Below are 26,690 nucleotides of genomic sequence, written 5' to 3'. Positions count from 1 at the left end.
TAAGAACATGCTTAATGATTTTAGAGAGAGGGGAGGGGAAGGGAAGGAGAGAGAGAGAGAGAGGGACATCAAGCTGAGAGGGAAACATCAGTTGTTTGCCTCTTGTAAGTGCCCTAACTGGGGACCAAACCCCACCCAGGAATGTACCCTGACTGGGATTCGAACCAGCCACCCTTCGGTTTATGGACAATGCTCCAACCAATTGAGCCTTGATAGCCAGGGCTCTGCAGGTTCCTTTCATCCTTTTTTTTTTTTTTTTTTTTGTCATCAGCTATAAAATCCAGTTTCTTTATTCTCTTTTTTCTTCAATAATTTGGAAGTTGCACATCTTATTTCTTTCTCATTAATGATTATATTTATACCTTATCTTGTGTTTTTCTATCAGTGTTTACAATAAAAGAAGACCCAAACCTCACCGCCACCTCCCAGCCCCGGCGCTCCCACACACTGACCCGTGTGCTCTTCTCTACACCGTTGTCCTGAGTTCCGCATCAGGCTGTGTTCCGTGAGCTAGAACACACAAAATAATTCACTCAGGGATAGAGTTGCACGCTTTATGAGTCTATATTGTTCTGGAATATTAATAAATAAATATTATATGTTCTCCCCCCTATTCCCTTCAATGAAATCATCGTACATCTATAACACAGTTTCTTCATTGTAAAATAAATTTATACCCTCCATTCTTTTGTTCCATGCTTGCACTATCAGATACGCTAAATTACATTATAATATGAATAAAGTTATTAGGAACATTTAAACATATGAAATTGATTGTGAATATTACCAACCACTGTTGTAGTCCAGTATTTTTTTTTCAGAATACATTGACTAAGACATTTTCTCATTTTTAAAGTTAAAGGTCAACTAAATATTGAGTTCTCTTGCAATAGAACCTAAGACTTTAGCTGATTTCTAATTTATTTTGTTCATCTCACAGACTGTTTTTTAGCTGGGGAACAGTAAACCTTATACAGCATTGCAACCGTTTCAAATGGAGAAGGATCAAATTGTCCAAACTCCCAATTTAACAGCTATGAGATGTGTTTGCATTTTGAATGAATAATAAGATAGAGAAAATACGATATTTCTTTGTACCTTACCTTGATGACCTACTTGCATTAGTCACAGCTACACACGCATGTGGGAGCAGAAATAGTCTCGTGATTGCCGATCGCAAAATGACAGTGTTAGACGGTATAGGAATTCAAGCGGATTATGGTCTTGGTGTTTGGTTTTTACTTTTTCCACAGTAGCCCTCTCCCCGACATTCAGCAACTTCCCTGAGTATAATTAATAATGAAAAAAATTAATTAATGAAGGTGTTTCTTCTCAGCATACACAAAACATGCACCTTTAAATCAGTCAGTGGATTATTATGGCTTTCGGGAACCAGCCCAGGTTCCTCAGCATGCACGTGACCCATCTCCATCTCGCCCTCCACCTTCCCTTTTTCTGGTCCTACAAGCTCTTCGGTTCTGGAGGAGTCTTTCCGTCGCCTGTCCCGAGGCCTCTCTCCCTCTGCCGAGCCTTCGCAGTCACAGCCCTCCCTGGTTGGACTGCTTTTTTGGTCTCCCCCTCTCCCTTTCGTCTGTGCAGCCCTGTCTTTAAAGAATTGAATTATTTCGTAATATGTTATTGAACATAAGGAAGTATACTTTTTAAAAAGAATTTATTTATTTATTTTTAAAGAGGGAAGGGAGGGAGAAAGAGAGAGAGAGAGAAACATCAATGTGCGGTTCCTGGGGGCCGTGGCCTGCAACCCAGGTGTGTACCCTGGCTGGGAATCGAACCTGCGATGCTTTGGTTCGCAGCCCGTGCTCAATCCACTGAGCTACTCCAGCCAGGGCTCATAAGGAGGTATTCCTATGCCTTACAATAACATGCTATGCTTTTCCAGTTCATGGCTCTTAGGACAAGAACTTATAAATCTTTTTATTGGTTCTTATCCCTCAATAGACTCTTTGTTTCTCAATAATGGGAATTGTGCCTCATTTACTTTTGTTTCCTGGTGCTATAAATATTTATACACTATGATCTCCTACCCTATCTCTCCAAAAAATATTAATTGACAACATTTGAACAGATGTTGAAGAAATGGTTCTCTTGACATTTTGAAAGTTGGAGTTCCGCCTCATTGTCATTATACTGGAGCGGACCTCCCCTTTGAAAATGGTGCATCAGGAAAGTTGATAGAAAGTCAAGAGATCTCTGTCCTGGTTCTGGTAATACTAACTAGTTTTTTTGGCCACTGAATTCTGAAAATTGATGACTTCCTCATCCAGACTCAAGATTGGTTCTTAAGAGCATCAGGATGACCATGACTGGTGCGGTCTGGTGGGTTGGATGTCGTCCAGGGAACCGAAAGGTCGCCAGGCAGTTCCATTCCCGGTCAGGGCACAGGCCGGGGTCGTAAGCCAGGTTGGGGGCGTGAGAGGCAAACTGACTGATGTTTCCCTCACATCACTGTTTCTCTCCCTCTCTTTCTCACTCCTCTCCCTCTGAAAATAAAGAAATAAAATCTTTAAAAAAAACTTCATGATGTTCAAAATTAAGCAATAAAGTTGCCATTTGATAAATCTGCAAAATCAGAGGAGAATAAAACAATACTCTTTATGATTACAGCTGGGAAGTCATTAAATATATTCTATATTCTAGATCACAGAAAAAACTATTCGTTTTTAACGCTCTGTTCATGAAAAGTGGTTGTCCACACATTTGAAGCCTCCACTTTAAAATCAGAGGTGTATTTTATCTTCTGTGCACAGGTCACCTAAAGGTGTTTATGTTAGCATTCACAGATGTGTGCAGTAACACCGCACGTGCTAACTTACTGGGGTTCCTGATTTCTGGAAGAGTTCAAGTACAGAATTCCAAAATCCCCTGTTATCCCTTAACATACAGAGTTCTCTTGTCTTGAGTTGAGGAGTTAATTTAGCTCTTTGCTCGTATTGTCTGCAGCCTTTCATCCAGCCTTCCGTAATGTAAGCAAAACTGTTTACTTTGCGCTAAGCTACTAATCCTTCGCATCCAAGAATAGGGTTGCTGACAGTCCCGAGTGTGGGGCTGGGGCTGGGGCTGACATGGCCATATATGAACCGCAGGCCAGAGCGCCCTGCTTCCCCAAACCGCCCAGCCTGTGGCGACTCCGCATTTGTCCTTCTCCACCACTCGCCTGGAGAGTTCAGCAACCGGAGGGACACTAGGTTAGATTTAACAACCGAGGGTTTGGAATCTAAAGAAAACACTGACGTTAATTAATTATATCATTTTAAAATCAAATTTTAAACATAGTTTAATTTGATTCCTACTTGATTTGATCTCCGGAGGGGTCAACAAACCCTCAGTGTTCTCAGTGTAATTTTTTCCCTCCTTCTGTTCCCCATCCTGTTTAATCACCCTGTTGTCGTTTGGCCTTTTTCTGATGTGATGAGCTCTGCCGAATTCAGCTGTACAGAATACAACTTTATTTCCGTGCTTAACAACTGTTCTCCAAGTCTTCCACATGGGAAGTCATTTCCATCTGTTGTTGTTAATGAAACATATTTACAGATAAAACATGTCAGTAACAGCAGATGTAAGTTTCCTGCGAACATGCTCTGTCCCCCCCCATGTCTGTCCAGGGGAGCACACCAGAGCTGTGCACACTTAGGGGTCCTTGAGAAATCTGGGACACACTAACTATCATAGAGGGTCCTGTGGTGAGCACCCAAAGGCACATGCTTGATCACTGAAGGATGACCTCTAGCTTGGACCTTCCCTTGCATGCTGATAAGAGTCTCCATCCCCCACTAACCAGATAATCTCCAGCTTTCCCTCTGGCAATATCCACAACTAGGAGCCATTTTTAAACGCTTTTTTTTTTTCTCAGCAACTACAGTCCTCCCTCCTGCCTGCTGATCTGGGAGAGAGAGCAGCCACTGTCAACAGTGATCACACTGAAAGCAGCTCATGGGGGAAAGTTTCATGCTCCCAAGGAAGAACTTATTTCTTTCTGGTACTTTCAAAATTGCAAATTAAAAAATTTTTTTTAAAGATTTATCTATTTGTTTTTAGAGAGGGAAGGGAGGGAGAAAGAGAGAGAGAGAGAAACATCAATGTGCAGTCGCTGGGGGTCATGGCCTGCAACCCAGGCATGTACCCTGACTGGGAATCGAACCTGCGATGCTTTGGTTCGCAGCCCACGCTCAATCCACTGAGCTACGCCAGCCAGGGCTCCAAACTCATAGATTCACTGCCCATCGAAGGATGTTTGGGATCTTAAGGAGGATGTTTCATTTCCAATTTCTCAAAGCCAGATGGTGGGTAACTAGCTGGACAGCTAAATAGACGGTTAAAGAGATGCAGAGACAAAACCCTTGTTGATGCCTCTTGTGGACTCACATGACTTCCTCACACTGGAGAGACAGATCACGCGGGGACCAGCACTGGGCACTCCGTTCATGAGAGCTTGCCCACGTGGTCCCTGAACAATTCATTGTCGTGTAAACAAAAGTGGAAAATGAGTGTGTTGTGAATATTAAGTCTTTGCAGACCTGTTTTGTAATGTGTTTTAAATAAAAGTGCGATTTTAAGAATTTCTTGATATCTGACCACAGCCAGTAGGACAGACGACTCACTGAATAGGATCCCATTTTTATGCATATTTGTGCATGGAAATAATAACGAAATCAACAAACAAGAGCATCTTCAGACGTTTCGACCTTCTCCATGACACAATTAACATTGTTTTTCTTTTTGGAACACAGCCGAATTTCTTAAGGGTGCAGTCCCATTGATACTGTAATACATGGCATGAAAACATAGTGCCGGTTTCTTTAATTTTTCTAAGAGGGTATGACTTCCCAATTGTCTCTTCCTGTCGTCATCTACGGGCCTCTTATTCATGTTAATAGTGGGTGCTATTGTTGATAAGCTACTTGTAACAAATGAGTCAAACAAAAAGGCATGAATTCTGCAGATGGTGGAATAATTCAGTGGGATAATCTGCATAAGCGGATTCACATTTTCATAGCAAACATTTTAATTTCATGTTTGACTTTGATCACTAGCTTACTGAACATCCCTAATTTTTTTTCATCTAGTTCCCACCTTCTTTTTAATTAAAAATTGTACTGTGCTTAGTGATTAATCTTCTCCCAGATAACCACAGGGTTATATTATGCTGTGTTACATGGTACAGATTTTCCACTGTTGCAATTTATTCAAATGTATAGCTTTCTGTCACCTGCCCCTTCAATGACATACTATTCGGTGTCAAGGAAAAGCAAACAATCCCACATTAACTTGCATTTTATTCATCTGGAAGGAAAGAACGGGGCTTCCGGTCAGGCCTGTAATGAGTTCGAAGCTACCACCCCATTGAAAACTCAACTCAGATCCGCCAGAGAAGCAGGGTCACAGGGGCAAAGCACTGCCCCTCCCACCCCCGATGTGGGGTAACAGACGGGAGGACACAGAGACCCCCAGCATGTCAGGGCAGACACCCACAGGCAGGACGGACCGCCTGCCCTGGCAAGGAAACTGAAATTCCAAGGGATGCGTTTTGCTGCCTGTCAGAAAAACCTGCTGCTTCCAGCTGGGAAAGAGGTAAAGAAGCTACTTTGAAATACATCAGAGCATTCTGTGCTTAACTATTTTTCCAAAGCACAAACTACAGTTTGTTTGTTTTATTAACAGCTTAATTGAACCCCAGTGCGGGGGGGTTGGGGGGGAAATGCTCAAGTCCAGACCTTTCAAGCCACTCACCCGGGGGGAAAAGGAGCTGCCCAATCTCAGCCATCCTCTGGCACCTGGGATGGAGGGAGGGGAGAGACCAAGCAGCCAGGGTGAAGTTCACCACTCAGGGCGCACCAAGCTGGGGCTGAATCGTGGGATCATAGAACTCATCCTCGCTCCCATACCTTAGCATCCCATCACTAACGGTCTGTTTACCGCAGTGCGTTTCAGACAGTGCAAGATGTCCGCCTTTCAGCACTGAAATGCAAAACACACAGTCTCAAGGGGCTGGGCAAGCATAAGAGTCAGAGTCAGATATGGCAGAGATGGTAGAGTTATTATACCAAGAACTTTTAAAAACTCGATTAAAGCCCTGGCTGGCGTAGCTCAGTGGATTGAGCGCGGGCTGGGAACCAAAGTGTCGCAGGTTCGATTCCCAGTCAGGGTACATGCCTGGGTTGCAGGCCATGACCCCCAGCAACTGCACATTGATGTTTCTCTCTCTCTCTCTCTATCTCCCTCCCTTCCCTCTCTAAAAATAAATAAATAAAATCTTTTTAAAAACTTGATTAATAGAGTAAGGAATTTAATGGGAAAAGTCAACAATATGCAAGAACAGATAGTGTAAACAACGAGATGGAAATTCTAACAATAAGAAATGCTAGAAACAAACAAAAACAGTGACATAAGCGGAGAATACTTTTTATAGACTTATTAGCAGAGAATACACATGACTGAGGATATGACTGAGCTTCAGCATAGAACAATGAAAACTCCCCAAACTGAAAAGCAAAGAGAAAAAAGACTGATTGGAAAAAAAGTACAAAACAAGCATGTATAGACAACAGTTTATAATTTATAAATTCATAGCAGTGAATGCATATATTAGAAATGAAGAGAGCTCTAACATCAAGTTTACTCCTTAGGAAACTAGAAAAAAAAGCAATTTAAATCCAAAGGGAACAGGGGAAAATAAATAATAAACATTGGAGCAGAAAGCAATGAAATTTAATATGGAAATCAATAGAAAATACAGATGAAACCAAAAGCTTGCTCTTTGCAGAGATCAATAAAACTGATAAGCCTCCGGCCAGGCTAACGAGGAGAAAAGAGAGATACAAATGACAAATATCAGCAATGAAAAGGGGCATCATTACAGATACCATGGACATTTAAAAAAAGAAAGAAATACTGTGAACAACTCTACACTCACAGATCTGATAACTCGGATGAAAGCAACCAAACCCTTGAAAGACCCAATCTGCCAAAACTCACACAAGAGGAAACAGACAATCAGACCAGGCCTACGCTCATTCAAGAAATTAAATCAATAGTTAGTAACCTTCCAAACCTTAGAGCACCAGTCACAGATGGTTTCACCGGTGAGTTTTATGCAACACTTCAGGAGGAAGCTATACCAATTCTCTGCAATGCCTTCGAGAAGATAAAAGCGAAGGGCACATTCCTAACTCATTCTGAGGCCAGCGTTACCCTAAATTAAAACCAAAGACATTTCTAGAAAACTATAGGAGAGTATCTCTCCTTAACATAGTTGCAAAAGTCCTCGACAAAGTATTAGCAAGTTGAATTCCACCATGTTTGAAAAGATGATCCTCCAGGGCCAGGCAGCACTTACCCTAGGGACGCAAAGCTGGCTCAGCGGCTTCCCGGGGAGGGAGATTCAACCAATGTCACCAAGCCGCCAGCTCTTCCCGACGCCGTCTGTGTATCCCGTGCAGTGTCATCCAAGCCCCTGCGAGTTACTGTGTGCGTTTCAACAAGCTCACTCTAGAATATGCATGTAGAAGCCAAAGACCCAGGATGGCCACCTCAAGGCAGAAGAGCAAGGACGGTCAGAGGGCGGACAGGACCTGTCTTCGATGCAAATGACGTGCTGGAGACTTACCTTGCGGCCACGGCAGCCACAGCAGTGGGAGACCGCAGAAGGACTCGGCCAGCGGATGGGTGGAGTGGGAAATCGAAGTGGGACAACAACCACTTTGGGAGACAGTTGGGCAGTTCCCTACAAAAGTGAGCACACTCTTACCATAGTTGTGTTCTCTGGTATTTATCCTAATTCACTGGAAACTCATTTCCACACCAAAACCTGCACACGGATGTTTATAGCAAGTTCATTCATAATTGCCAAGACTTGAGCACAACCAAGGTGTCCCTCAGTGACTGAGTGGATGAGTGCGCTGTGACACATCTGGACGATGGCATGTCACTCAGCGCTACACAGAAACGAGCCAGCAAGCCGCAGAGGCACTTGACGGAAACCGAGACGCACGGCACTAAGCGAAGGAAGCCAGTCTGAGGAGGTACCTGCGGAATGGTGCCAACCACGTGGCATTCTGGGAAAAGTAAAGCTGTGACGACTGCAGAACTCTCAGTGGTGCACAGGAGCTGGGGAGGAGGGGGATGAACGGGCAGAGCCGAGGGAGGGGGGCTTGGGGCAGTGGGCCTGTTCTGGATGACACCGCAATACCGCGCACCTGTCGTGCACCTGTCGGAACGCGCACACTGCGGGATGGACAGCACAGAGAGGGGCCCCTGGGATAAACTACCGACTCCGCAGATGCACGGATTGCAACCAGGTGCCCCCCCGTGGAGCCGGGCGTCAGGAGCCGGGCAGCCTGCAGGGGCGGGGACGAGCGGTGGGTGGGAACTCTGAACTTCCTGCTCCATTTCCACGTGAACTTTCATTGATTTAAAAAAATAAACCTTATTAACTTTTAAAGCACAAGGTTTCTATCGACCGTCCACATGCAGCTGGGTTATTCCCACAGAAGAAGTGTGCATGGTGCTCAGAACTTACTTCTTACAGGTCTGATGGATTCATTCAACCACGAGTCCTGTCCTGGGGCGACGGCCTTTTCTTCGCATACAAGTCAAAACCCCTCTCGCTGGATGGAAACGGCGACCACTGACCTCTTCCCCTGACATTATTTTCTCACGTTAGACTGGCGATAGGGCGTCCAAGGAGCACCCCTCCCTGTGAGGCCTGGGAAGTCGACGCTAAGCCAAAGAAGAGGATGGAAGTAAACTCCCAGGTCTCTGCTGTGGTGGCGACCGCGTCCGAGGCTGGTTCAAATCGGAACATGATGTGAGAAACGGATCTGCAGAGTGACCTTGGCTCTGACCTTCAGTTTTTTGTGTCCCTGCTCCACTTACCTGAAGTATGTGCTCGTCGGTCACTGCCTCAGTCACCTGTGGCTGCTGTAACAAATTAGCAGAGACTGAGTGACTTATAAAAATAACAGAATTTCATTTCTCACATTTCTGGAGGCTGCACGTCCTAGATCAAGGCGTCAGCATGGTCAAGGTCTGGGGCGGACCCTCTTCCGGGCGGCAGGCTGCCCCCTTCCCGTGTCCTCACAAGGCAGGGGCGGGCGGAGAGGGGGCACGCTGTCCCGTGACCTCACAGGGGCGCTGATCCCATTCGAGGGAAACTTCTGAAGGTCTCGCCTCCTCTTACCATCCGTCTGATTGTGGGTGAAGGTTCCTACACTTGGGTTTGAAGGGGACACCAACAAACCACAAAAGTTCTCAAATGCTTTTTAGCTTGCTTGTCACCATTATTATCCAATTGTGCACTTAAGATTTAGGGAAGTTCATTTCTATGCCATTTTGTTTGTTGTCTATTTTGTTTTTAGCTTCCATAGTTCTGTGAATCAGTAAAAAGGATACAATTATTTCCTAATCCTATGTGGGCAATGTTAATTCCATTTATATGGAGAAAGAAATATATTGGGAGGCTTTTAAAAAGCATTGTCACAAGAGCAGGAAACGGAACGCACTAAGGGAAGTGCGTGAAACCTTACCACTGTACCCGGAGCAGTGAGGCCCGCCCCGGACCGGCCAGGGAGCAGCTGCCCCGCTCCCAGTCGGAGGGCTGCTCTGGTCTCCCTAAAGGTGCGCCTGTGGGCTCCGTGGGAACGTGTGTCCACAGGGGGAGACGGGCCGGTGGTGGTTGCTTTGTTGGAATGGGAAGTTACTCATCTTCTCCCGTCTCACAGGGCAGGACTATGGCTCTTGAGTTTCAATGTGCATCAGGTTAAGAAAACCCAGATCGCTGGGCCCCCCACACACCCTGACTCTGCTCTGATTTGGTCAGTCTCGGGTGGGCCTTTGCTTTGCCAGCGAGCCCCCCAGCGGGCTAATGCTACCGATGGGGGGAGCAGGTGTTGAGAAGCGGTGGGGTGGGGTACGCTACTGGCCAAAGGCACACGTGCCCGTGTCATGTGCTGACCTATTTCCTGTTCCAACAGACACCCTCTGCTCACTCTACATAAACAGCTCAGATGTGGGGTAATTTTTAAAAAGCAGGCTTGTCCCGTATGGCAGTAACTTTTGCACAAGAAAAAAATATACCAGAGGATCCTTGAATCTGAAGTGAGGACGTTTGTCTCGACCTTTTCATTTCGTGTGCTCTGTGCCTTGTGTCTGCGTCTCGTTTCCTTTCTCCGTAAAATGGGCATGAGACCCTCCCCCCAGAGCCATTGTGAGTATTATGTGGGGTGAGGCAGGCCCAAAGCAAAGTAGTCTACAAAGGGAACGGTTTATTATTATTGGTATTTCTATTGATCTGAGAATGGCATACCATCCCCCAAACTCCGGATGCAGAAAAGACTCATCATAGTGGGGGAGTTTTGTTGACTGACCCCAGAAAGCAGTCAGTAAGCATTTGTAGGCTGATTGATAAAGTGAGACAGACTCAGTTCTTTGGAAGGTTTCTTACAATATGTAGATAAATTAAGTAAAAGAAGCCGACGATTCACTTGAGACAACAAACTAAGAGACACTAACTGAATGCAATTGAAAAAGGATTGAATAAGTAGTTACTCTTCAAGTCCTTTGCCCATTTTTTAATTGGGTTACTTGTCTTCTTAGAGTGGAGTCATGCAAGTTCTTTATATATTTTGGAGATTAAACCCTTGTCTGAGGTATCATTGGCAAATATGTTTTCCCATACGGTTGGTTCTCTTTTTATTTTGATACTGTTTTCTTTAGCTGTGCAAAAGCTTTTTATTTTGATGAGGTCCCATTTGTTTATTCTTTCCTCTATGTCCCTTGCTCCAGGAGACAAGTCAGTAAAAAAGTTTCTGCGTGAAATATCTGAGATTTTCCTACCTACGTTCTCTTCTAGGATAGCAGCACAATTTACAATAGCCCAAGTGCTGGAAGCAACCTAGAGGCCCATCAGTAAATGAATGGATCAAAAAACTGTGGTACATTTACACAATGGAATTCTATGCAGCAGAAAGAGAGAAGGAGCTCCTGCCCTTTGTGACAGCATGGATGGAGCTGGAAAGCATTATGCTAAGCGAAACAAGCCAGGCAGTGAAAGACAAATACCATATGATCTCACCTTTAACAGGAACCTAAACAACAAATCAAAGAAACAAGCAAAATATAACCAAAGACACTAGAATAGAGGACAGGCTGACAGTGACCACAGGGGAGAGAAGAGGGAATTTCAGGGGAGAATGGGTAGGGTTTACAGGAACAAATTTAAAGGACACATGGCCAAAAACTAGGGGGAGGGTGGTAATGGGAGGGAAGAGGGGAGGGTTGGGTGGGTGGGCTGGAATGGGAGTAGGTGAGAGAAAACTGTACTTGAACAATGATTCAAATAAAATTAAAAAAAGTAAATAAGTAGTTACTCTGTATCAAGCTCCAGGATTAACCTTTGTTTGTTCATATTCTAAGTTATTTCAAATACCAAACACCAGATGAATTCCCTGTTCGAGACCCAATTGCTTCTTTGAAAACAGGTCCAACAGCCTAGGTAACTCTGCTTTAAATTTGAATCCATTTGGTAAAAAACTTCATACATTGCAACAGTATAAATTTCTAGCTCTAACTTGGTGATCTAAACCAAAGAAAAACTTAAGTGAAAAATAACAAAATCACAGAGCAACATAAATCTAACAATAAAGTGTGTATGACCTCACCTCTACATTTTAAAAATCCATTGTACCTGGCGTATGCAGAGAAATGGAAAATGGGAATAATGTGTTGACAGAGGTCACCTTTGAAGGAAAGAATGAGGGGAAAGTTAACATTTTTCCACGTACATTTCTGCTTGTTTATATCCTACAGTGATCCTCATTTTTACAGGAATAGTGTAGTGAGCACAATTACAAAGTCAATGATACTGTAAGAAAAGTGATACACGCATAGGGGTCTCCTGTTTAGAGAGCAGTATTCTCCCACGTGACGAGCTTGTATTTCTCTTCCAAAAGAGGCCTTGCTGAATCTGAATCCTGGTCCGCTCCCCATGCAACACCTTTCCTTCAGCGCGGACCACGGTTCAAGCTCGGCTCCACCGGGACCCCGCGTGAGCGCTCAGCGAACGTGACGTGGAATCAGCCACAACTTTCCCCGCAGGCTCCCTGCCTGTAATTCACTTCCCATCGATTCTCAGCGGGGTGATTGCGCAGGAGAAACGGAGTCACCGTTTAGTGAGGTCGCTTGATTTCTTTCTGAAATCCAAAGGAAGACAGCATCGCGGGAGCACACGGTCTCTGGGGTGGCTCTAGAAACTTCCAGCCCTCTGCCCCGCAAGCCTTCTCGGAGCATGACCTCGCCGCCGTAGGCAGACAGCAGGGTGGGGACGCGCAGAGGAACGGACACGTAGCGGACACGTAGCGGACACCACGTCCGCCCTGGATCTGAGTGTAAGGAGAGAAATCAGAATCGAGCACAATAAGGGCAAAAAGGAGCAGCGGAAATCAGTGAGGGAGAAGAACAGCCTTGATTGCGTCCCACTTTGTAGAAGAGGAAAAATTGTAAGTCGTTTGAGGGTCAGAGAATCTAGCTTTGAGGTTTAAATTATAACGTGACACAAAGAGGCCAGAGGTTGCTGACGTCGACCTGGGGAAGGGTGTTATTACCCACGTGCCCCCACCCCCACCTTGGAGCCGCCTCCCTCACTGACCCTATTGCAGGGTCAGGGTTGGCCTGGACGTCTGTCTCCCTTCCACCCGCCAGCTGTTCCAAACAGGCAGGAATGCAGCTCCGTGTCTCACCTTTGCAGCGACTGCGGTACTGCCCAGACTTGGTGAACACTTGCATGCAGAAGACAGGAACGACAGTCAACCATGTTGTTTCAAGTGGGCTCCTGAAACAATCAAACACTGGCAGTTGTTCAGAGTTCTTCTTGGAACCTCCACGCTGCTGCATTAGGCCCCATATGCTTCAGTTCTGTTACTTAGAATCCTGTGTGTTCTACACTTCTTACAATTTCATTCATTTTTTTCTTTCTATGGAATCCCTAAGATATCCTGTCTTTTCACTTTTTCCCTCAGATTGCCTTCCAAATCCACCTGGCAGAGAGGAAGAGTTGTGGAGAGGGAGAGAGAAACAGACGGTGAGTGGAAGGCGGGGAGATTAAAAAATAAAGGTCTCCAACCAGAAGTCAGGTCTATCGCTAAGAAAATATTGATATTTTTATTACAGAAACCACGGAAGCTTTTAGTCTGCAAATTCTGCGTAGCCTGAAGCATCATGGAAAGGAAGAACGAATTCTCATGAGTTGGGTGTCTCCTCTTCACCACTCTGATCTTGTTAACTGACTGTTCCGACATGACACTATTTGAAAAGGGAAAGAAAACCTCTTTTTGGAACAAAGGAGTCTTTCTCAGGATCCTCAATATTTTTACAATAAATACATAGAATTTGAATAATTTAAGGCCTTCAGTGTCAGTCTTTGAAAAACGTAAAAGCATAAATAAAAATTCTTGTGGACAGCCTGCAAATAGTTTCCTTGTACGTGGGATTGTTATTAGCTCTGAACTTGTCTGTACTGCATTAGTTATTCTGAGTTGTTTTGAACCAGTTTTGTAGCCACGTTCTGTGTGGCGATCCAGTTCTTTGTTAGCTTTATTTTATGACAGTTGAGCTGCCGTTTCATGGAGCTCCGATGTATCCTGAGCACTTCCTAGGGTGTTTGCACATGTGCAGTCCCCTAGGGCAGCGGTCATGCTGTCTCCTGGGTCACTTGCTTATTCCAAAGAACAGGTGTGATGGGAAAGGGGATGGAGGTGAGCAGGGCAATTCGCTCTTTTTTTTTAAAGATTATTTATTTATTTATTTTTATTTTTTAAAGATTTTATTTATTTGTTTTTAGAGAGGGAAGGGAGGGAGAAAGAGAGAGAGAGAGAGAGAGAAACATCAATGTGCAGTTGCTGGGGGCTGTGGCCGGCAACCCAAGCATGTGCCCTGCCTGGGAATCAAACCTGCGATGCTTTGGTTCGCAGCCTGCACTCTATCCACTGAGCTACACCACCCAGGTATTTATTTATTTTTAGAGAAAGGGGAAGGGAGGGAGACAGAGAGGGAGAGAAACATCAATGTGTGGTTGCCTCTCACATGGTCCCCACTGAGGACCTGGCCTGCAACCCAGGCATGTGCCCTGACTGGGAATTGAACCAGCAACACTCTGGTTTGCAACCCATGCTCAATTCACTGAGCTACACTAGCCAGGGCACAATTCCCTCTTTTTAAATTTCACCTCTCAAATGGAAGTTAGCACATTGGATTTTGCATTAAAACAAAGCAGTGTGCTGGTAACATCAACATAACATTTTCGCCTGGGTCCCACAAACGAAGTCCTCATTTTGGAAAATCGGAGGACTTTAGACGTCATTCTGTAGGCAAACTGCCACGTGGTGGGACATTACAGCTCTGCTCCGGACTGTTTGAGAAGGTGAGGGGGAGCCTACTCTTCTCTGTGGAAGCATCTGATTCCATTCCTGCAAAAGTCCCGTGGCCCTAAAAGTCTCCATGACATCAGGCCTCAATCTGTCCCACTGTCATTTGCACCCTTTATTGTCTGTCTGCTCTCAGACGCAGCCTGGCCCCAACTCCGACTGCCAAGGGCAGGGCAGCCCTCAGAGTAATGCGTAACAACATTCTCTCCTCTCTGAGCTTCCCCGACTTCAGGACACTCTTGGTTAACTTTTGTTACCACCTCCCTGGGGGATGCGATATACGAACTTCCTTCACCCTGGTTACCCACACACATCAGACCACTTTTCCTTAACATCCAGGAAAGCGGTTAAAATGCCCAGGTTTTTCAAGGAGAGCTTGGTGGAAATCTCAGTGTTGCTTCCTTTTGTCCATGTAACTGCATAGAATATGTTGGCCATCCTAGCTCTCCTTTGTTGAACTTTCTCTTCTGATCAATAGTATCCACCCCCCTCCCCTGCCCTGTGTCCCCAGACTTCAGAAGCCAGCCCTGTCTGCTGGCTCAGAGCGGGGGGGAGCACTGGGGAATGCCAGTGGCCCTTCCAGGGGTGAGCTTCCAGGGGTGCTGCTCAGCGAGGGGAGCTGAAGGCCTGAGTCCTTGGGCTTCCTTCAGATTTGGGTGACCCGCGGGCTGACCTCATACTCCAGAGCTCCCCAGGGCTAACAGGCTAGGACCACGGTGTGAGGTGTTAAAGGGGAAACCCCAGGCCCCAGATAGTGTCATTTCCGCTAAATAAAGCCCATGACGCCAAACTCAGATAAACATCTGCCCTAACTGCAGTTTCGGCCTTCTCTCTGGGTGTATTAATTGTGGGCGGTACCAAGGACATCCGCTGGTGAGGCCATCGTTCACTCGGTGGTCCTCTCCATCCCCTGGCGGAGGGGCGCTGAGGCCATCCATCTGCCCAAGGAGAACCCCCAACCCCCTTCCATAAGGGAAGGCAACCTTGCCTAAAACAATCATTTTTTCTCCTTCTAATAACTTGACGTCCACCCAGGTTCTGCCTATACGAGCCTTTGAGGTTGGCTTCTCTGGGCGCCCTCTGCTTGCTGGGTGGGGTGGTGGTGCCCACGGCAGGAATCCCTCCAGCAAGCCGACTAGATCTTCACAATGACTGGGCTGAATGTTCATTGTCAGCAGAGACATGGCCAAGTTTCTCCTCGTTAGAGAGAAAACCGCACGCCCTAAATGGCACCACTCTTGCTAAAAGCCCGTAAAGCCAAACCTAGACTTAATGCCTGGGCTAAGGGCTGCTCAGCCTCTTCCAGAAATATGACTTTAACCGACCGGTCTGGAGTCACCTGGCCGAGCCCCAGGGAAGCCCCCTGTCCCGTGTGTGGGCCCTCTCTGCCTCCCCCCAGAAGAAGAGGCCACCTGCCTGTTGAAACCCTTGACGTCTCTCTCCCCAAGAGAAGATGTCCCGGTCTAAACGTAATCCTTTCTTTTCCTTGGCTGATAACTCCCCTGCCACGCCCTTCTTCCTATAGAAATGTTTCCCTGTTAGTCAAGCCCTCGGAGCACCCTCCTCATCACCACGTGAGATGCTGCTCAACTCACGGATCTCTTAGTAAAGAGGCCAGTCAGGCCTTACATTTCTCAGCTGAATTTTATTCTTTGTTTTAATTGATTATGCTATTACAGTTGCCCCAGGCCCTGCCCTTTAACCCCCTCCGCCCTGTGTCCCTCATCCCTCCAGCTTTCCCTCCTCTTAAGTTCATGTTCATGGGTTGTACACTCAAGTTCTTTGGCTTCTCCATCTTCTCTACTGTTCTTAACATCCTGCTGTCTGTTTTGTACCTGGTATTTATGCTTATTTTTTAAAAAAATGTATTTTACTGTTTATGCTATTATGGTTGTCCCATTTGCCCCCCTTTATTCCCCTCTGCCCTGCTCAGCCCCTCCCACCCACATCCCCCCCGTAGTTCATGTCCATGGGTCGTACATATAAGTTCTTTGGCTTCTCCATTTCCTGTACTATTCTTAACCTCCCCCTGTCTATTTTGTACCTACCATTTATGCTACTTATTCCCTGTACCTTTTCCCCTTGTCTCCCCTTCCCATTCCACAACTGATAACCCTCCATGTGATCTCCATTTCTGTGATTCTGTTGCTATCTTAGTTTTTTGTTTAGTTTTTTTTTTTCCTTTTAGGTTTGGTCGTTGATAGTTGTGAGTCTGTTGTCATTTTACTCTTTAACATTCCTTACTGAGCTTCTCTCATCCCCTGCTCTGCTTCTAGCACTTTCGTGGTGATTTCTCCTGGAAGCACTTGAATAAAACACTTGTCCCAGAACCCTCGTGGCTGGTTCTGCCCCAGGGACACCCTGCTGGGGATAACTCACTGTGATTCTAAACCTCCTTTTGCACAACTCCAGAGGGAATCCCATGGTACCTGCTCCTAAAGCTCTTCTCGGTTTCTCCGGGCCCAGAGTTGGATGTGACATTCAAGGTGCAGAAAATTCCAGATTCTGGGGCAGCCATATGTCCCTTCTCGAAGCCTAAGGATGCTGGCTTTCTTCGAGAGGCGATGGCGGCCATGTACCACGGAATGAGAGCTCCCTGCGAAGGTGCTGGGGACAGGCAGCCGGAGCCCAGGGACTGCCCAGGGACTGCCCAGGGACCACCCAGGGGCCTTTGCTGTTTTCCCCTCTCTCAGCTCTGGATGGCGGGGAGCCAAGGAGCCCCATCACCAGCAACATTACTCTGTCCCCTCTGGAGGGGCCACACGAGAAGAAGGTTTCCAACACGCAACGGAACAAGTCACAATCTAGAACACGTGTCCCAAATACGCATTTCAAAGAGCTCTCTACAAGATTGAATGCGGTCTAAATCTTTATCTCTGAAAAGTAGAGGAAAATTGAGGCTTTCTGGTCTTGGTTTGGTTCGTCAGCCTGAGTACTCAAGAGTTGCAACATTGTGCAACCAATTCATTATTAGATGAGATTGAGATTCAAGGGTGGTGCTCTCCCAGCTGCCGAGTTCAATCAGGGTTATCTACACGGCTGAAGGAAACCGGGCAACTGTTTTAATTAATTGCCAATTTTGAACCTCTCATGCTAAAAGCTTTCTTAACGATTAAAAATAAAAAAGAAATGATATGGAAAGGCAATGTGGTTTGAAATATGCATCCCAAACAACCAGGAGATCACCAACTCTGGGCTTCTAAGCAGCGGCCAATCTTTCGCTTGGCGATGGTATGCTACATATTTTCTAGGTATAAAAATTTTAAAGGAATAAAAACCAACTTAGAATTTTGAGCTGGTTAAGAGCTTTCTGGCTCCCAAAAAACATTGCACTAGATTTCAATATTGTCTGCTCTTAAATAAAAACTTTAACAGTAAGAGAATTGTAACTCTCATCCCACAACCCCTTGGACATTGTTTCAGTGGATCCCGACTTTGGCTGATGTGTGACTGCAGGTGAGCAGCCCGTTTGCTTGAGCATACCAGGAGCTGACTTCAGGGGAGACAGGCTCTGTCTGACCTTCCAACGTTCCAGCTCCAGAAGGTTTGCTGACCTTCAACCGGTTATCTGAAGAGACTCCGTTGGCTTGCATGTAGTCCTCTCAGTAGAGTTCTCTCAGTCCCCTCCCTTGGTCTCTTTGTTCTGTTTTCCCTCTCCCTCCTTCTAAACACCTCTGCCTGCCCTGAGGTGCTGAGAAGGGCTTTGGGATGAGAGTCCCTCATTCTCTCAGGTGGCTGGCACTTGCAAAAACCACTTTCCTTCCCACCAGCACCTGTCCCTTGAGTCTGCCTTCGTTGCTGCGGGCAGCCAGACCTGGGTTTTGATTACACAACCGTTCTATTTGTTTGCCTGTTATACTTGGTATGATTGCTAAATGGACACTGTACTTTATGATTTATAAAGTCCTTTTATATGTTCTCCTTTAGTCCTCGATACCGAGGGAGAGAAAAAATTATTATCATCAACCTTATGTTAGAGAAAAAGAAAATAGAGTCCTAAATATCTTTAATCCATAAAGTAGGGAGTGATGCAAGTCTACTGACTCAGCTCTCCTCACTCCAAACACCATCATCAGCTCACCTCCCACCAACCTACCTAAGAATCTTCATTATATTTCCAACCCAGGACAAGAGATTCTATTTTATCATGATCAAAACACCAAGGGAAATAAACTCATTTCTTAATTTCAGTACAGTGTAATTTCTATTCTGTGGTAAAAAAAAAAAATCCCAGCACCTGCCCTACTTCTCCCAGCAGCATGCAGTTCTATGGCAGCCTTACACTACTCCTCCTCTGGATGAGCAAAGTTTAACTTTTTGTTCAGTAATGTTTCCTGAATAAACAAACGAGTTTGCCTGAGAATGCACAAGTTACAAGACAATCATCATGCATGAACATTGGGGAGAGCTAAAATCTTGTTGAATTTGGAAAAAAACTGTATACAAAGAGATAGAGAGCAAGTAGGTGCAAAACTAAGCAATGCTAGTGACACGTTTAGTGAGACGTGCATCCACGGAGAGCCGCACTTCAGAAGAGAGAGGGGTGGGAAGCCGTGGTGGAAGCGTGGTGCTCTGCCCACCCCCACCACTGAGGCAGTTTTGCACTCACACATCCATTTGCACTTCCATTCCCGGCAGCCATCACCCAGGTGCCTTTGCCTGAGGAGAGCTGGGGCTGCCTGTGCATTTCTGCCCCAATGCAAACTCGTAGCCTTTAATCAATGCCGTTGGGTCCCCTGGTTCCTGCACCAGGGAGGAGCCCGGCCAGGAGGCATCACGACCCTGTCTCTAGAGCTCCCCTGTGAGGCTGAGCCCGAGTGACCCTCTCTGGGACTTTGGTTCATATGGCAGCTTTGCTTGGCCCCTTCTCATCCTGACCCACTTGCTCCTCCCCTACCTACGTTTTCTTGTACCTTCCTAATACATCACTTTCAGACAAACCCTTTTCTCTGGGTCTACTTTGGAGGAATTTAAGCTAAGACAGAGAAGTCTGAAATTTAACTGAGTTTTAAATGTGCTTCAGGTGAGCTGCGTTGAAAGTTTTTTTTTTTTCCTAGGAAGGGGGAATGTCATGTGCAAAGGCATGGCGAGGTGGGGTTTTATATCCTTCACACAGATGTCAGAGAGAGAATAGATGTCATAGATGACAGCCACCTGTGGGTATTGGAGAGCCAAGGGAAGCATAGTTGGGGGTAGGTAGGACAAAACAGCAAACTCCAATCAGATAAATTATGAAGGGGAGAAAAAAATAAACAGAGAAGCTGGTCCAAGTTCCTAAGCAGGAGAAAGATGTAAGAAAGCAGTTTTCTCTAATTGCACTTTTAAAACACAGTCACAGATGCTATGTGAAGAAAAGATTCCCTGGTCAGATAAGGCTGTAGCCCACTGAAGATTGCCCAACGACCATAAGCCAATGGAAAAGGGTGAGCGTCGGCATTTGTTCAACTTCCAGTCTTTTCCAGATTGAGGGCCTCACTGCCTGCACTGGGGTGCCATTCAAAGCGCGGCCCACCTGCCGGTCCAGATGCTGCTGATGCTTTACCAAGCATTTCCTAAGCACGCCCTCCCACTGAACGCTGTAGGGCGTCATTCTCATTACTATGGTGTAGAAATGGTTTTCCTGCCAACTCACTTTGGGAGATGCTGTTTTAGGAAGCTCTGTGGAAGAGGTAGAGACTGCTTCGGGACCGAGGGCTCTGGGAGGGATGACACTCGACTGGTGGCTAGAGAAAAATGCAGGAAAACGAAAGCAGAAGATCACCTAACAAAATCATTGGATGTCTTGAATGGAGAGGTAGGAAAATTAAAGAACTGAATTTTCCAGCCCCATCACAGGGGTGTGAGTAAAATAAATGCCACAGTCTAGTAGTGGAGACTTCTCAGACTTCAGGGGCTAATATCCCATGGAAAACAGGAGGTTGGATAACATCTTAAAGTGGAAAATTAATTAAAAATTCAATGACTCGGTTCACCTGGCTATGTTATCCAGCACCATTTTAGTTTGGTCTTCAGCTCATGTAACAGCATGATGAGAAGTTTTAATACCATTTTCTAGGTAGGCTGAGTGAGTTTTGTTGTTGGTTTTTTTTTCAGTTTTTTTAAAAGATTTTATTTATTTATTTCCAGAGAGGGAAGGGAGGAGAAAGAGAGAGAGAGAAACATCAATGTGCGGTTTCTGGGGGCCGTGGCCTGCAACCCAGGCATGTGCCCTGACTAGGAATCGAACCTGCGATTCTTTGGTTCACAGCCCGCACTCAATCCACTGAACTACACCAGCCGGGGTGTGTTTTTTTTCAAATTTTAATAAACACGAGACACTAGGAGATTGGGTTAAAATGCAGATTTCACCCCAGGAGGTCTGGGTGGAGCCTGAGATGCTGCCTGTCTAACTGGCTCCCAGGTGATGCAAGGTTGCTGGTCCTTGGACCACACTCTGAGCAAGACAAGGACCAAAGCCAAAGTCTAGGGGACAATGTAAATGCAGAGACTCTAACTTAGAATTACAATAGGAGTTCCTTTTACTGCCAGTGAGTTAGTGTACGCTCTTGCTCCCGATGTTGAATTTGTTTGTTCCCTTTGTTTCTTATGATGGTATTCACTGTCAGGTGAGCATGTGAGAGAAGGAATGGTAGTAAGAATAGTTGTGGGTAAAGGAAACACAAACGAGATCTCAACCCCACCTCCCGCCCCATGGGAAGCTCTAGTGAAGAACAATGGAATGCTTTCAGAATGAGCGTGGGACCAGTGGGAAGTTCCCACTGCTGATTGACAAGTTTTACAGGGAAAAAGAACATTGTATTAAGATACATTTTAAGCATATTTTTCATTCTGAGCTCTTTTTTCTGTTAATTTTACATAGGCTGTGGGCTGAGAAATATGAATAAGACTTCCCTTTCATAGCAACGTTACCTAAAAGCCAACGACACCTGTTTTTAACCGAATCTTTCTTCTCTATTACATTTTGTTATTTCAATAAACTTCACTCTCTAAGGAAGTTTCCGATATTATTCCCTTCATTTCCACGTGTTAGTGCCTTCTTTTTCTAAAAGCATGAGCTGATGTCTAACGAATCCGAGAAAGGCCATTCTTCCAAGCATTTCATTCAGCACACAATGCACAACACAGAAATAGTGACTTTCGTTGCTTTTCAGATATATCGTTGTTGCTTTGTGGAAACAAACTCAAGGAGATTTTAAGAACAAACCCTTGAAATCCCGGTGGTTAGTAACACAGCGATGACTGATGAAAACATAAGCTCTACTCCTGTTTTTCTTAGGATGGGCTTATTGACCATCTCCGGCTGTCTTGACCCAGGGGTCCCCCTTAATAAGGGAGTAATAAAAGTAACTTCATTTTCAAAGTCTCAATGTCACTCCAGGATGTTATACATGAAACAAGTTCTCATTTTTCCTTTAAAATATGACTATACCTTAATTGTATATGCAGTGTATTTTTAAGAAGATTTATAGGTAAACTTTCTATTATATTATTAACCTGCCACGGCTTCCTCTATGGATTAAAGAATTAAAATTTTAATGGAAAATTCATGGCTCAGGAATTAGAAAGCTTCCTTTTTCCCCTGAATGACTGAGTATATATTTAGTTCTTTCCACGATCATGACCCAGAAAATTCATTACATTTACATTAACAAAGTCAGCAGTATAGGTTAATTTTCTCAGGCTAAGTAAAAGGTATGAAAAACTAACAATGTTTGAGCGTCTGCAGTGTCATCTCATAAAGCATTAAAAAGCTAGAAAATTACAAACCATCGCTAAATAATCTGAGTAAAATCACTGTTAAAAAAACTATTTTCGTTCAAGAAATACAGTTTATTGTGAGCAGGAATTGCCGTGTTCCTCACACGAAACACCATAAGTGGTTAGGGATCCGAGGTACTGAAAAGGCGGTGTGCGTAGGACGGGGGTCTCCCAGGTCCCCCTCTTTGAAGACTAGACTGTGGCTCTGAGTCTGAGAATTTGGGGTTAACTGCAGCTCTCACTTCCCGCTCAGAGACTGCCGTGTTTTACGCTTGCATTTCTTATATCCAAAGGCAAATAGTGGAGGCACAGAACCCTGCTTTAGCTGGAATGTATCTTTAATACTCAACTTGAGTTTGCAAACCCCTTTGGTCGTAAACACGGCATGTCAGAGCAGCTCAGGTCTTTCAGATCTGAGTTAATAAGGAAATCAATGCCCACAGAAAATATTTAAAGTAGAGGAAACTATCCAACCATTATGAGGATAAATAAGAATGAGAGTACTTGAAAAAATAAAACAGGTAAAGCAAATAAAAGGAGGAGAATTTTAAAACTGTATCTGGAATCGTGTGAGTCAAAGATCTCATGGCCAAAGAATCGGTCCACATGTATTTGTCTTGCTTCCCCTTGGGAATCATTACTGTAACTAAAAAAAAAGTATTTAAGGGAAACTTTTCTGGCAGGATCCCCTCACATGACTGGGGTTCAGTCTTGAGCACTCCCACTGTTGTTTTGTCTGGTGTATTAGCAAATACACATGGAAATGATGAAGCTGTTTTTAGATTTTACCAGAACTTACGCACACCAAGTTTAATTCATATTTTCACAATGGATTGTTCAGTCCAGCTATCAACGGAACAGAAGGGAAATGGTCGCACTCATGTTAGATGTTTTCTTTTATGACTAGATTTAAAATTTCTTCCAATTGTCTCTTAACATGTGGATGATTCCTATTCTGTGTAAGCATTACCTTATCCTCTCCTACATTGCTCCTTTTGTCCCGTTTTGGCTGCTAAAGTTATCTCTAATTTATTTTAGACTCAACTTTTCGAACCACAGTCAAAATTTGTTTTATGAAAGATAATTTCTAGAAAATACATTGGTATTTTCTTATGTACACACCAAAAAAACCCAAACCAACACAATATCCATAATTTTTAAACATGATTTTTAAGAAGGGTTGAAGTAGTAACACGTGTGCACATCGGCCGTGTCCCTTATTAGGTCCTGGGAAGCACCTAGCCCCTGTCATCTCATCTAATCCTGGTTACAACACCATGGCCTGAATTCTGGGGCTTTATCCTGTGCTACCAAGGAAAAATTATTTTAAGCCCTGGCTGGCCTAGCTCAGTGCGCGGTGCGCGGGCTGCGAACCAAAGTGTCGCAGGTTCGATTCCCAGTCAGGGCACATGCCTGGGTTGCAGGCCACGGCCCCCAGCAACCACACATTGATGTTTCTCTCTCTCTCTCTATCTCCCTTTCTTCCCTCTCTAAAAATAAATAAATAAAATCTTAAAAAAAAGAAAAATTATTTTAATGTTCCTTTCATTCTAAGAAAAATGTTTTTCTAAAAAAATACACTGCTTTTTATTGAAAAAGAAAATTGAGCTACTCACAAAAGTGCAAAGAAGGAAGCAAAATACCTCCAAAATGAGGAAATAAAAAAGATATTTGTGTTCATTAGCAAATATTCCAGACTTTTTTTGCATGTATACAAAAAAGAAGTTATTTATGTGTTATGGCCACATAGATTGGCAGGTGATTAATAAGATGATAAATGAAGGAATAGCTAATGTAGACTAATAGAGAGAGGTGATTAATAGCAGAGAGAAATCCAGCTAATCATTTGAAAAGCATTGCTTTTTTCTTTCTTATCTTTCCATGTACATAATCAACCAAAGCACCAGTGTTTAATAGAGGTGGTGAGCTTAAGGTGCCTGAAGAAATGGAAAGAAAAAGAAAGAGTTACTTTTCAGTCTCTGACATTCAAAACAGGATTTAAAGAAGACCTTAGGCTTGAAGGTCATACGTGATGAAAGGGAAAAAGAGTATTTTATATATTCCTTTATCTTCCCTTTGGTATATCAAGAGCCAATCTTCAAGAAGTAGCCCACGGAGTTTTTAAGCTATGATTTTCATACAGGAAGAAGTTGTGGGTGATTTCCATCTTGCCAGCCCTGATAGTCAATTCTCAATCATCCTCTGATAGAAGCGAAATGGTGCTGAAGCACTTCACCAGTTTGTAATCAGAACTTCCCTAATGTGCAGAGTTCTTTTTTTAATTCTTGGAAATTGCTTTTATTTTTGTTATCATATACATTTGACCCCATGTTTTTATATAACCAAATTGTCTTTTGAAGTCCATATATTTATATTAGTAAGACAAGTATGATTGCTTACTCTTCTTACAAGTTACCAAAGTACACAGGCTTATTCAGATAATAATGTTATTACTTGATTAATAAAGCTTTAGGTCAATAAAGAACTTGGTGCCCTGGCTGGTGTAGCTCAGTGGATTGAGTGCGGGCTGCAAACCAGGCATCACAGGTTCAATTCCCAGTCAGGGCACATGCCTAGGTTGCAGGCCATGGCCCCCAGCAACCGCACATCCATGTTTCTCTCTCTCTCTCACTCTCTCTTTCTCTCTCCCTTACCTCTCTAAAAATAAATAAATAAAATCTTTAAAAAAAATAAAATAAAGAACTTGGTGATTGCAGGGGGTGTGTTGGTGGAAGAGGGGATGGGGTGAAAATGGTGCTGAAAAATTAAATAAAAATAAGTAGACAAATAAATAACTTTGATAAATGCTTTTTCAGAAAGCACTGAACTACAAACATAACAAAGTTTTAAAAAGTGAAATTCCCATCGAATGGAGGAGGGAAAAAATGGACTCACAAAACTCGAGAATGACTACCCTCGGGTCATAATGCTAGAAGCTGGTGGGCAGCTAAGAACCATTTCGATCAGTTCTCCCAATCCCCAGCCCGGTCCTACCGTTGTTAAACACCCCTTTGGAGCCGTCTCTGGAAAAGGTTATTAACTTCAGGCTCGAGGCGAACAGCATTCCTTGCGCAATCGGTGCGCGGCCAGAGCCGCCACAGCTCGTCCGCGCCTCCCAGGGGTCTAGCCGGGTCATCAGTGAACGCGCAGGCAGGCGGACTGCGCATGATCTGCACTTTCCAGGCCTGCTCCCCTTGTCACCTTCGCATGGGTCAGCCTCACCCCTTGTTGCCTTTTGCTCCTGTAGGGCCGCGCACCGATACACGGACCTGACGTGGGAACACAAGGGCATTTTCTGGAAACTGTGGCTTTGGGATCGCCTCTTTCCGCCAAGCTGTTCGTTGCTCAGGCCCTGAGTGCCGCGTAATTTTGTTTAGCCCGACAGCAAACCCTGGACATCAAAGAAAATCAGTGCATTTGTATATGGTTTAACGAGCAGGGGAGTCCTTTCAAAACCATTCCTTCTGGGCCCAGAATTAATTAAAGATGGAAACAGTGATTAGGTACCGAGGAAAAACGTCCAGCAGCCCGAACGCTCTCATTTCGCCACATGCTGACCCGCTTCATGCTTATAACAAGGATGTTGTTCTTGATGCTTCTATTCTGTTAGTTTGTCCACAGAACTTAACAAATAGGAAAATAGAGGAAGCTTGGAGTATGAAATTAAAATCCACACTCGAACATTCAAAACTACGCCACACGAAAACACTGTACAACAACTCAGTAACACCACCAGATCGGCCTGATGGATTCTGTCTGTGGTTAAACATTTTGGTCCTTCCCTATAACAGAATCCATCACGTAGTAAGCAACAGAACCCATGGAAAACAAAATAGGAAATCAGCATCTCACAGACAAACTGAAAGACTCTTTCTCATAATGAAATAAAAGCCTTGAACTAGTCCCTGCCCGACAAGTAACGGCGAAACAATGGGAGAGATTGAGAGGAGGAAGAAGGTTAGGGTCAGGATGAGGAACAAGAAATGAAAAAAAAAAACAACCCCCAAACCTGTCACAACTGTCGAGTGTGCCCCTGCACTGTCGTAGCGCATTATAAACTTTAAAACAGTGCTCGGGCCGAGCTCACATCCACCGCTCTTGATCCCGCCTCAGGTTCTGTTGTGTTCGAAAAAAGGTTTTTCTACTTTAAACCTCTAAATATCCGGCTGATGAAGCCCGACTTAAGAGCACTTATTAGAGCATTTCACGCCTATTTTATTACATTTAAACCGCCTTGAAACCACTGGAGTGTCTCAGCCAGGCTTCCCTTGAACTTATTACCTTACAGAGGCGCACTGAGGTCTACCCCAAACGCAGTATCTTTTTCAAAAGTGCCATCTCGTAGCCGCTTATTAACGACGACGGCCACTTCAATTGGTTGGCAACGCGCCGGGAATAGAGGTCTCAAGTGTACTGGAAAGTTTCCGATGACATAATAATTCGAGGATATGGTTTTTGTAGTGTTTTGTTTTCTCAACCTTCCTCTTGGTCTTTCAT

This window comes from Phyllostomus discolor, chromosome 3 (genome assembly GCF_004126475.2).
Source record: "Phyllostomus discolor isolate MPI-MPIP mPhyDis1 chromosome 3, mPhyDis1.pri.v3, whole genome shotgun sequence".
Classification (NCBI taxonomy): Eukaryota; Metazoa; Chordata; class Mammalia; order Chiroptera; family Phyllostomidae; genus Phyllostomus; species Phyllostomus discolor.
The sequence above is the reverse complement of the archived record's forward strand: the minus strand, read 5'-3'. Positions refer to the sequence as shown.